General features: G+C 35.8%; 1 pseudogene across 1 annotated transcript; it reads left to right on the plus strand.

Annotated features, from left to right (window-relative positions):
• The first annotated feature begins 7686 nt into the window (after positions 1-7686).
• On the plus strand, positions 7687-9196 carry LOC309859926 (nucleosome assembly protein 1-like 1; annotated as a pseudogene). Its single transcript has 2 exons — positions 7687-8667; positions 8869-9196. The product of its transcript is annotated as a nucleosome assembly protein 1-like 1 (transcript).
• The last annotated feature ends 3979 nt before the right edge of the window (positions 9197-13175 follow it).

The raw sequence follows: 13175 nt of genomic DNA on the forward strand, positions 1-13175 counted from the left end.
TAAAAGAAAAAGTCAATACATTTATAATTAAGTAATAACTTATATAATTGATATTACTCCTTTCATCTTACCTTGTTTCCTGTCTACTTTCCTATTTTCTTTTCTTTTTAATTTAATTTTATTTTTTCATGTTCTAAGATTCATTGTTTATGCACCATACCCTGTGCTCCATGCAATATGTGCTCTTCTTAAAACCCATCACCAGGCTCACCTAGCCCCCCATTCCCCTCCCCTCCAAAACCCTCAGTTTGTTTCTCAGAGTCCACAGTCCTATTTTCTCTTTTTCCCCATCTTTCTACTTATTTTTTGTTTTTTAAGCTACTATTTTTTTCTTTCTTGTTTTTCCCCTAATTTAAAGTTTTGTTTCATTTATCTATAGTTATATACCAACTATTGTCATATTTTTTTTAAGATTTTATTTATTTATTTATTTGACAGAGAGAGGAGGAAGCAGGCTCCCTGCAGAGCAGAGAGCCAGATGCGGGCTCAAGCCCAGGACCCTGGGATCATGACCTGAGCCGAAGGCAGAGGCTCAACTCACTGAGCCACCCAGGTGCCCTTATTGTTGTATTTTTAATGACATCCATAATCATATATCCCCCCCAAAATATGAAAACAAGATACCAATTATTCTCCTCAACAAAGATGCCATATTCCCCAACTACTTCTTCCTCCCATCCCGTAAGATGAGAATTTAGCATGCCTTTACTTCTGACCACACATCCCTGGCCAGCCAATCCCCACTTTTTAACTGAGATGGTTTGGGTACTGTTGGCAAGCCAGCATTCTAGGCTGGATTGCATACTCTATTTTCAGGCATCTATGGTGGTAACTCCACCAGTTTCCTGCTGATGAATGAGTTTAATGTCAATCTGATTTTTTTTTTTTAATTTGGCAAGCAACTGTTTTCTTTTCATCTATACTTTGGAAAATGCTCTCCTTATTCTTAGGATCCATGGATTTTAGCATGAAATGTCTGATCTTTCTTTCCCCCTCAGTCTGGTGTGGAATTTGCTAAACCCCTTCAATCTAGTTTCAGAATTTTCTTCTACTGCTTGTGTAATTACACAATTTCTCCTCTGTCTATTATTTTTTGTTCTTATAGATCCCATATTATTTGAATTTTGGGATTCTTAGATTTTTATCTTTTATGATTTTCTCATTATTTACATTTTTTAACCTGAATTTTTTTTAATTTTTTGTTTTGTTTTGAGACTTTTTTTTCACTTCATCTTCAAGACCACTGATTTGAGTCTTAACCCGGTGACCATTTTCTCTTTCAAATTATCTATTCACTTTTTAGTTCAAATATAAAGTTTCTCTCATATTAATATATAGAGATAGATAGAGAGAGAGAAAGCACATTATATATCTCCTGAAGTACTCATCAGCCTTGCCGCCCCCAGCACTACTCAGCTAAGAACCGTAATTGGTGGGGTTTTAATTTTCTCAGTTAGATGTGGGTATAGTTGCTAATCTAACTTAGTGGTGATGATACCATAAGTGAGGGGAGATATGGTTGTCTCTGAATCTATAGATTTCTCAAACTTTAATGTTTCCATAGGTCATCTGGGAATGTTAAAATCCTTGTTCTGATTCAATAGATCTGGGTTGGGGCTGAGATTCTGCATTATTATTAAGCAGCCAGGTGATGCCATTGTTGCTGGGGTTCAAGGACCACAGTATACACAGCAAGAGACTAGCACATACCAGCCAGTCCCAAATGGAAACATCACAAGAAAACTCTTCTTCTTGCAGCCCCCTTCTGTGCAAAAGCCAGTGTTTTGCAGGCTTTAGTGTTAGGAAAGACCCATACCATCTGCTTGACTTCCTTGTGGGATATAGGAGACCAACTGGTTTTCCCAGGAATATTCATCTTTCCCCCCGGGGAAATCTCCTGAGGATTTGTAGGCCTCTACAGAATAAATTCTCTCCAGAATTCAAATAATTTTGATCAGCATTTCATACCTCTCTACATCATTGGTCTCCATAGGCATCCTAAAACCAGAAGAGTCAAAAGTTCTTCCATTCCTTTTCATCAATTCTAGAAGAGCTAAGACCTGGCTCCTACTCTGCAGGTCCCCACTCCATTGGTTCAACAGCTGTTTGCCTCAGGAAATATTCATCCTACTGATTTGGATTTGGAGCACATGTTCAAGTTGCCATCTTCATATATATAAAAAAAAAAACTCAGGACACCTGGGTGGCTCAGTCTATTTAGCAACTGTCTTCGGCTCAGGTCATAATCCTGGAGTCCTGAGTCCTCCATCAGGCTCCCAGCTCCATGGGGACCTCCACTCTCATGCTCTCTCTCACTGTGTCTCTCTCTCTCAAATAAATAAATGAAATATTAAAAAAAAAACACACACACACAAGAAAGGACTCCACTATATTTCTTTAAGCCAGGAAGTTGTTTTCATGATAGTAAGGAATATATACATATTTTTAAAGTTTAATATTTGTGAGTCTGATCTAGTCTTTTATAAAGAGCCCAGATGTTAAGCAGAAAGAAGGGGGAAATCAGATGAAATTACATCACCGAGCTCCAAGGAGAAAGAGCTAGCATTCTGTTAGAGACTCCCTCTGACATTCCACTCAAGAAAGTCAAGATGGTATTTTATACCTTGGGCTCCTGAGGAACTAAAAACGAAAATAAGAAAAATGTAGGTAGTTGAAAATTGAAAAGAGTGCAGGATCACCATATTCTCTAGTCACTCTTTACTTGAGGGAGTAGGCTGAGGGGGATCCTGACATCATTGGCCATATAGGTAAATGAGAATGAAGTTTGTACATTGGGTTTTCCCCTCCATATCATCTAGGGAGTGTGGCATCATCTTTTTATACCTTTCCTTTGTACCATAAAAGAGAGAGCCAAAATACATGCTGTGCAAAATCTAGTAGTCTTACTTTGTTTTTATACCTCTTCATTCTTGGAGATGTCCCAATATAACTTGTAAGGTATTTTCTTTTTCTTTTTTTTCCCAAAACTCAAGCTATATATTTTTTTATATTTATAATAGCTGGTTAAGCCAACAGTGATGCACTTTCCAGAAGAATCAATTCCACCCTGTTTTAATAAGGCTGGTCTGCATGGAGTACAAGGGAACAGAGCAGCTGTAGGCAGAATAAATGCAGCTGCTATGAAGCAGGGAAGGTCTCCCTTAGGAAGAACTGCTCCTTTAACAGTGTGACCTAATGGAAGAGCTCCAGACATAAAAACACCGCCTTCCCAAGGCACGAAGCGTTCATTCTTCTCTATCTGCTGTGGTGAGGAAAACTCCCAGAGAGACTATAAAAGAGCAGTGGTGTTGTCATTATCATTCCTGTGTAAAGGAAAAATCTTTTACTTCTAAAGGTGTGTGTGTGTGTGTGTGTGTGTTTCATTTGATAAGGTGTCTCTGTTTGAAAACTTTTAAATATGATTTTAGGACTCTGCTTCTAACCAATACAACAGGTCTAATACAGTAAATACTCAACTTCAGCTACTCAATGATGCTCTACTTAAATTATTTTCTTATAAAAGTTGAAATATCATCTATTTACAGCCTTGATGCCAGCTCTGGGATGCTATGGCACATGTGTGAACCAGTAGCAATGTGGTAAAATTTCATGAACCTATAGATAATAAACTCTACAATGATGAGAATTCATGTGTTAAGCTATATTTCACCTACTACACTGGGAACATAATCCTAAGACTATGGATCTAGAAGAAACCTCTAGAGACTCAGGTTTATCCATTTCTTTCCAAGTATCTCAATACCATTCAGGACAGATGGTTGTTTGTTTTGTTCATAAGCATATTCCAGGACAGATACTCTATCACTTTTAAGTTCTTTAAATCACCCAACCTATAAGAAGGGCTTCTATTTATCCATCTAAAATCATATATATATATATATATATTTTAAGACCTGTAGGATTTTTATCCTACAGTAACCAGAGACATAAAATGAGGGAACAGAGTCCTAAAGAAAGTGATCAGAATTAGAACTCTGTCTTCTGACTGTTAAGCCAACATTCTTTTCACTATATTATGTCACCTTAAAAGTGGACAAAAAATATAATGCATATGAGGAAAGGCAGAATTTGCACCCCACCAACTCAAGAAGTCTCTTTGGCATAAGGATTATCTTGAGCTGATTATTTCTAAGAAACTGCAAACACAGGAGAAGCTCTGAAAACCTAGTAGAAGTTAACCTTCTGTAAGAGTTAAGGAGAATACTTGTTTATTAAAAATGTCTCCCTCTATGTGCTAGTTAGGAAGAAAAGGATGACCAAATCTAAAACTCTTAGCAATGGGGAAGACAACAATTTCAACCTGCATAACAACATTAACCTTGTTTACTGTGCTTTTCCTAGTAACCTCCAATAATGGACTCTCCACCTCCCAACCCAACATCTTTCTTTTGTCTCTAGTTGGAGATGGTATTTAAAGTGGTGGTGTGGGCTATTTCAGGGTGTTACTCAGTTTTCCTGGGATCACTTGTGTATTCAGTAGGTGTTCATGTTATTAAAGTTCTGTTTGTTTTCCTCCTGCTACTTTATCTTTTTTATTACAGTGCTAGGTCTTGGGGATGAGGGCACAGGGAGGAAGGGAGGGAAGGGAGGGTCCTCAGCCAAGAACCTAGAAGGGTAGAGAGAAATTTATTTTACCTTCTCTACACATGCAATAATGTTTTAAAATACCTTCATCCATTACTGTTCAGAATGATTTTGTCTTTCAATGTTTATATCCTAAATTCTATCACCTGTGGGAACAACATAAGAAGAGGTTGGAAAAGAAACATATAAACGTAACAAAAATTTTTAAAAAGGTATTCTGTGATTGGCTAACAAATTCTTGTGAGTTAAAAAAAAAAATGGATTAATCCAGACAATTTACCCACAAGCAAAATGAAGATATCGAACTAGATGATTTCTAAGACTCTTTGCCATTTTAACACTGTTTAAATCAATTTACTCTTATTTTATGAAAGTTTTCCTAATACTTTCAACACTAAATGTCATCCATCATATCCACCACGAAAATGCCCAGAACTTCATGATATGTACCTTTAGAAAAGGAAACTAACATAAACTTTACAATTTCTTGTAAGGATCTCTCTGAAACTAGCCTAGGTTTCATTAATGGTATAGATGTGGGTTTGCAGTTATGATTTCTCACTTTATGTCTTCCAGTTCTTTTTTGAGATCCTAAAGAATATGGGAGGAATCAAGGTTAATCAATCCATCAGAGATTAGTATGACAGTCATCTATAAATTATGATTCTTTTTTATGCTTCAAAGTTCCTTTCCCACCCTCAGGAATACACTATAATTTCAATGACATATTCTTTATAAACAGAAGACAGAAATGAATGGGACTTGGGGAATGGATAAGAATTGGTCTTTGCAAAATAAGAGGCTCTCAAGTTGCACATTCTTATGATAATCTGCACTCCATGAATACCACTGGGGGTCTCCCGCATCCTGCAGCAGGATTTCTTCTGCTAATGTAACTAAGAAGGGAATGGTATCTCCTCCCCATGGTACAAGGACAAAGAGTACAAGGAACAATGTCAAAATCATCGCAACCTCCTTCAGTTTTCCCCACTGTAATACTCAAGGCTTCAACTTTACTTTATCCCCATTAATCCCCTCACTGCCAACAGATGGCCCCATCTTAAAATGTTGCTATAATAACGTTTCCAGACTGTAATTTCCTCAGCTTCCTCCCTTTTTCCTCCCTGAAAATTTCTATCATCACTCATTTTATTGTCTACATTATAAAGGAAGCGGCTAGAGTTTAACAGAGGGCTCTGCTTGGGCCTATTCCTTACTAGCTAAGCAATCTTGCACAAGTTATTTAATCTCTGATCCTCAGTTTCCTTGAAATGGGAATAACAGTATTTCTCCCATAGGATGCTCTCAGGGTTGGACATACGGTATATTCCTCTATATAAGTGTGCTTAGTAGATTGGCTCTAGTTGGCACATCATGTATACTCAATAGATGATTATTGCAAAGTGTCTTTCCTCCGTGGCGAGTCTAATTTCTTTATCTTTAAATGTCCCCCACTCTTGCTTGGCTTTTTAATGACTAAAGCAGGGTTCCTCTTGGGCTTACAAATGTGTTTAAATGTACCTTCTTTAGGGTATGACTTTGAGTTTTGACAAATGTATACGGTCGTGAAACCACCATTGTAATAAAAATAAAGTTCATTACCCTCTAACATCCTCTGTGTCCTCCCCTCACTCTCAGATAAGGGCAACCACTGATCTGTTTTCTGTTCTAATAGGTTTGCCTTTGCACACATGTCATATAACCTAACTTCTTTCGTTGAACATAATACACTTGAGGTCCATTCGCATGGCAGCATGTATCAGTCATCTGTGACTCTTAAGTTTATTCTACTGAATCAATACACTCAGTGTATTCTCTAGTTGTGTGTGTTCTCCATTCTACCTTTGAAAGGGATTTGACTTATTTCCAGTTTGGGGCAATTATAAATAACCAAGGTTGAGTTTTAAGCTGTTCTTATTGTTCAAAATATTTGTTATTTTTATATTCAGCTATTTGAGATTGAGAAGCAGCTCCCTCTTCCATCCCTACAAATCTATGCATTCATAGATTCTATTATAGTCTCCTTTATTTCTGCTTGCCAAGTGGCAATTTCTATCTGTACTTACTTTCTCGTAGTACCTTGCCAGACTCAGGTTATGTCAACCAAAGCTTGCTACTATCATTCTGTTTTCTAATCTTTTCCCCCAGGACAAAAAGTTCATTAGATATATAATCAGTCATCCACATCCTTACGAGCATCAGTTTTATGAGAAGTTTTGCTACTGCAGAACACAAAGAAATATTCCAACTCCAGTAATAATTTTCTTCCCGCATGCTTCCTGGCCTCCATGCCAGTGTGAGGAATTTGGGAGTTTTTTTAAAGTATCTTTGAAATTCTAGATAATAATTTTTTACATGAATCCGTTTATGTTGTGGTGGCAAACTCACCAAAAAATGTAGTGACTTAACACAATAAAACTTTACTTTTCCCTCCTTCATCCTGTCCAGAGGAGGCAAGTAGGGGGATTTCTGCTCATATGTCACTCAGAGAGCAGGTCTTAAAGACTGTTATCTCAAGGTGCACTTCAGTTATCACTGCAAAAGCAGGAAAGGAAATGGTGAATTGCATGTCCACATTACTTCCACCTGGAAATTACACCTGCTACATATGCTTACTTCTCTTTGGTCAAAATAAGTCACAAGGCCACATCTAACTTCAAAGATGGTGATGAAATACAGCCTTATAATGTGCCCCAAAATAGAGAGCTAAAAGTGTGTGAAGGACAGTACTAATAGCTATAACAGGGCCTAATTTTCCCCTAGCATTTAGCCAATTTTTCTGACACCATTTATTAAAGATTACATCCTTTGCCCAGCAAATTTACATGCTACCTTTATTATCTACTAAATTCTCATACGTAATAATTCTGTTACTGGACTCTATTCCATTTAGCACCTTTTTGCCTCCTGTTACTGTACCTCAAGTACCATAGCTATTCAAAACCTTTTAATAGTGGTAGGGCAGGTTCCTCGTCACTATTCTTCTACTTCTATTTCAAAACTTTTACCTGCCTCCCACTGCCTCCCTGAGCCACTGCCTGCCAGCTCCGACCACCTGGCTCTTTGTGTTAGCCACCAATATTTGGAGTTCTTAACAACATGGCAGACATTGACAACAAAGAACAGTCTGAACTTGATCAAGATTTGGATGATGTTGAAGAAGTAGAACAAACTGGTGAAGAAAAAAAAATCAAAGCACGGCAGCTGACTGTTCAGATGATGCAAAATCCTCAGATTCCTGCAGCCCTTCGAGAAAGACTTGACGATCTGGTAGAAAACACCAAGATACATTGAAAGCTTGCCTATGGTAGTTAAAACACAAGTGAATGCTCTCAAAAATCTTCAAGTTACGTGTGCACAGATAGAAGCCAAATTCTATGAGGAGGTTCATGATCGTGAGAGAAACTATGTTGTTCTCTATCAGCCTCTATTTGATAAACGATTTGAGATCATTAATGCAATTTATGAACCTACGGAAGAAGAATGTGAATTGAAACCAGATGAGGAGGATAAAGTTTTGGAGCTGAAAGAAAAAGCCAAGATTGAAGACAAGAAAAAGGATGAAGAAAAAGAAGACCCCAAGGGCATTCCTGGATTCTGGTTAACTGTTTTTTAAGAACGTTGACTTGCTCAGTGATAATGGTTCAAGAACATGATGAACCTATTTTGAAGCTCTTGAAAGATATTAAAGTGAAGTTCTCAGATGTTGGCCAGCCCGAGTTTTGTCTTAGAATTTCACTTTGAACCCAAAGAATATTTCACAACTGAAGTGTTGACAAAGATATATAGGATGAAGTCAGACCAGATGATTCTGATCCCTTTTCTTTTGATGGACCAGAAATTATGGGTTGTACAGGGTGCCAGATAGATTGGAAAAAAGGAAAGAATATCCCTTTGAAAACCATTAAGAAGCAGCAGAAACACAAGGGATGTGGGATAGTTTATACTGTGACCAAAACAGTTTCCAATGACTCTTTAATTTTTTCGCCCCTCCTGGAGTTCCTGAGGGTAGAGATCTGGATGATGATGCTGAAGCTATCCTTGCTCCAGACTTTGAAATTGGTCACCTTTAAAAAAAAATTTTTTTTTAATTTTTTATTTTTTAGACAGATAGAGATCACAAGTAGGCAGAGAAAGAAGGAGGAAGCAGGCTCCCTGCTGAGCGGAGAGCCGGATGCGGAGATGATCTCAGGACCCTGGGATCATGACCCGAGCTGAAGGCAGAGGCTTAACCCACTGAGCCACCCAGGTGCCCCCAAATTGGTCACTTTTTACATGCGCGTATAATCCCAAGATCAGTGTTATACTTTACTGGAGAAGCTATCATAGATGATGATGATGATGATGATGATGATGATGAAGAAGGTGAAGAAGCAGATGAGGAAGGGGAAGAAGGAGATAAGGAAAATGATCCAGACCATGACTCAAAGAAGGATCAAAACCCAGCAGAGTGCAAGCAGCAGTGAAGTAGGATGTATGTGGCCTTGAGGATAATCTGCATTGGTCTGCCTTCTGCTTCCCTGGAAAGAATGAATTTACATCATTTGACAAGTCTATTTCAAGTTTTTTGTTGTTATTGTTTGTTTGCTTGTTTTTGTTTTTGCAGCCTAAAATAAAAATGTCTAATATAAATAAAAAACTTTTACCTGTTATTCACACATATTTATTCTTTATAAGACTTATTTTATCAAACCTAAACACACAAGTGACATATGAATGAAAGTAATCTAAGAAATATATATCAATAAAGCTTCAATGTTCCCCTTCAAATTCCTTTCCATTCTCATACTCCTAAGAAGCAGTCTTTGATCTATATTCTGACAGGGTTTGGTTCTGTTTTGTTTTTAATACATGCACATGCGTATTTTGTAGATTTACAGTATATTGATTTGTGTGATCAATATTGCTTAACATAAATCGGATTATACTGTTCATATTGTTCTACTTTTTAAAATTTAATTTGGTTGTGGACAGGGAACATGATTTCAAGATTTTGAAAGTTGTTAAGATTTGTTTTATGACTCAACTTGATTTATCTTAATGTATGTGCCATGTGCTCTTCAGAGAAAAGTACATTCTGTAGTTTCTGAATATAGTGTTTTATAAATGTAACTTGCATCAAGTTGATTGATAGCCTTATTCAAATCTTCCATGGTGGTCTATAATGATATTTGATCTACTTACTGTATCATTACTCAGAGAAGTATTGAATTCTCCCACTTAGGGGATTTAACTGTTTCTTCCTTTAATTCTACCTATTTTTGCTTGGTATATATTTTTTTAAGGACTTTATTTTTAAGTAATCTCTACACTCAGTGTGGGGCTTGAACTCACAACCCTTAGGTCAAGAGTGATATCCTCTACCAACCTGAGCAAGCCAAATGCCCCTTGCTTGATGTATTTTAAAATATTATTATTAAGTGTATTCATTTAAAGATTGTTATGTCTCTTCTCAATGAATTGACTCTTTCATGATTATAAAATGGTCCTTTTATGTCTGATGATGCTTCTTGTCTTAAGGTCAGTGTCGTCTGGTATTAATATAGCATACCAGCTTTCATAAGTTTAGTGTTTGCGTGGTGTATCTTTTCCATCTTCTGTGTTCTTTTGTGTGTACTGTGGATCTCTTGTTGCCAGCAAATAGCTGGGTTCTCTTTTTTATGCAGTCTGATAAACTCTGAATTCAAATTATTGATACAACTGAGACTGTCTCTATCATGATATTTACTCTCTATTTGCTCTTTGTTTCTTTGTTCTTCCTTTCTGTCTCTGCATTAATAAAATTTTTATATCCCATATTATCTTTTCTATCAGCTATTTAGCTAATATAGCTTTGTGGAACGTCTTTTTTTTGTTTTGTTTTGTTTATTTTGGTTTTGGATTTCTGTCATGTTTTCTCTACAGGCTACAATATTCATTCTTAATTGATCAAAATCTTCTTGAGTTATTATTATGTCACTTCAAAGATTATGTAAGAAACAGTGGTAAAATTTAATATGTACTGCTCCTGTCTTCTCCAATATTGTTTCTTATATTTACTTCTACATGTGTTATAAACTCCACAAAGTATTTTTTTACGTTTGTTTTAAGTGGTTTATGACTTAAATAATTTAAGAAAATGAATAAGAGAAAGTATTTTATATTCACCTATGTATATTATATTTCCAACTTTCTTACTCCTTCTCGTATATCTGAATCCCTCTTGGGTATCAATTTTCTTGGCCTGAAGACATCCCTTTAACATCTCTTGTACAATGGCATATTCTGCTGGCAACAGGTTCTCTCAGCCTCCACTTCTCTGAAAGTATATGATTTTTTCTTTCATTTTCAAAAGATATTTTTGCTGGATCTAAAATTCTAGGTGAAACTTCCACTTAGAGACATGATGGTCCAGATTATCTCTTGCTGTCAACTAGAAAATGGAAAAATTATGGAAAACAAGTATTTTCAGATAGTGGGCAATTGGTAGTACAGGACTATGACTCATAAGAAAAGGAAAACAAATGAGTCCTATTGTTGCTTTGGCTATCTGGCTGGAAGTTCTTGCTAGATTTTGGCACAGGGAAAGCAAACCCCTAGAAAGTACAATATTCTTACTGAATTGAGGAGACAGATTGGAGACCAATGCAGCTAGAATTTTCAAAACAAAAAGTTTCACAGAGAAATATTTGTCAATCTACTTGAGTCCCCTTCTCCAAGGTTCAAACCCCCTCCAGATTCTATGATTTTGGTTGCCTGAAAAATGTTATTTCAAATGTTTTCCCCAGATTTATAATTATTATCAGCAAGAGAATGGGTCTGATATTCCTTTGTTAATAGAATCCAGGACTCAAATACTTTTGTTTTTTACCTATAATATGTCTTAGAGATCTTTTTTCATCAGTGTCCCAGATCATATCTCATTCATTTTAGGGCCTGCTAGCATTCCATAACACAAACGTAGCACAATTTATTTAACCATTCTTCATAGAAAGACAATTAAGTAACTATCAGAGTTTGCTATTAGAAATAATATTACAATGAATAGACTTACAAATGTATCTTTTGCACTTGTTCTAACAATTTTGTAGGTTAAAGAGTCAGAAGTAGAATTCCTGTGTCAAAAGGCCTAAACATGTAAAATTTTTAAAATAGAGTTTACCAAATTAAACTTTACAATTTTTAAAATAGACTTTACCAAATTAAACTTTCCTGATTCATTTACTTCTCAAAAATAACTTGAGAATCAACTTATCAAGTTCTACTTTAAATACCATTAGAATGTAAATTTAAATTATTTCCTGGGCACCTGGGTGGCTCAGTGGGTTAAAGCCTCTGCCTTCAGCTCGGGTCATGATCCCAGGGTTCTGGGATCGAGCCCCACATCGGGCTCTCTGCTCCGAGGGGAGCCTGCTTCCTCCTCCCTCTCTCTGCCTGCCTCTCTGCCTATTTGTGACCTCTGTCTGTCAAATAAATAAATAAAATCTTTTAAAAAAATAAAAAAAATAAATTATTTCCTTATTTTATTTGTGTGTTTTACATTCATCTTAGTTTTCTCTTATGAGAAATGGTGGTGCCATTCGTGGTTAACTCTACTATTAATGAACATGGTCTTATGTTTCCAGTATAAATAAATAAAACACTAGGGAAATTTTGAAAAACACAGAAAAAAATGTTCTTAAATGAAGGGATAAAGCATTCATTTTCTTTCTTCTTAGGACATTTTCTTCCAATCTTTTTTCATATGCACAGGTTTTGGTTTTAAACAATTTAATCATACTGTGTATAAAACATTGTAAGATATTTTTCCACTAACATTATACGAAAAGCATTTCCTCCCTTGTTAAATACACAGATGCCCTTCAATTTTGTTTATTTTAAATAACACTGTAATGATTTTGCACTGTTTGTTTATAGTAATCTCCCAGAAATGGAAGTACTAGGTCAAAATTTATTGATATCTACTTAGTAAATATTGCTAAATTATTTCTAATATTTTTAATGGTTTGCACTCATATTTTTAAATTATCTATTCCATTACAGCCTTGAAAATAATTTTGTAAATCTCTGCTAATTTCATAGGTTTATTAATTGGTTTTCTTCTATTGAAAATTATTAATGTCTTTCAGTTATTTTTGATCCTTACCAATACTAGTACCTCTATTACACATGATCTACTAACATCCTAATCATTGTCCCTCATTTTTTGTCTCTCATTTATTAAAGGCTTCGTAAAATTGCTCAAACTTTCTTAAGTCCTGCAATTATTCTGGTTTATCTATCAATATCTCTCTAATATCTTTGTCTCTCATTTTATCAACTTGCTTACTTCCAATGACTTCCATCCCCATTTCACATTTGCCATACTCTCCTGACTCACTTATCATTGCAAATGCTTTATAAAGTAATAAACTCACAATTTTTTCTAACCTTAACCTCTCTCATCCTTTCAACTTTCCTTCTTGATTATTACCATAATATTGTCTTCATCTAATTTCTAAGTACTTAGGAATCATCAACATTTTTTCTGTTCATCAAAATCTATCTGTAATCTATCCATAAAATACCCCTTATCTTCAGATCTGCATCAA

Source organism: Mustela nivalis, assembly GCF_964662115.1.
Source record: "Mustela nivalis genome assembly, chromosome: 1".
NCBI lineage: Eukaryota > Metazoa > Chordata > Mammalia > Carnivora > Mustelidae > Mustela > Mustela nivalis.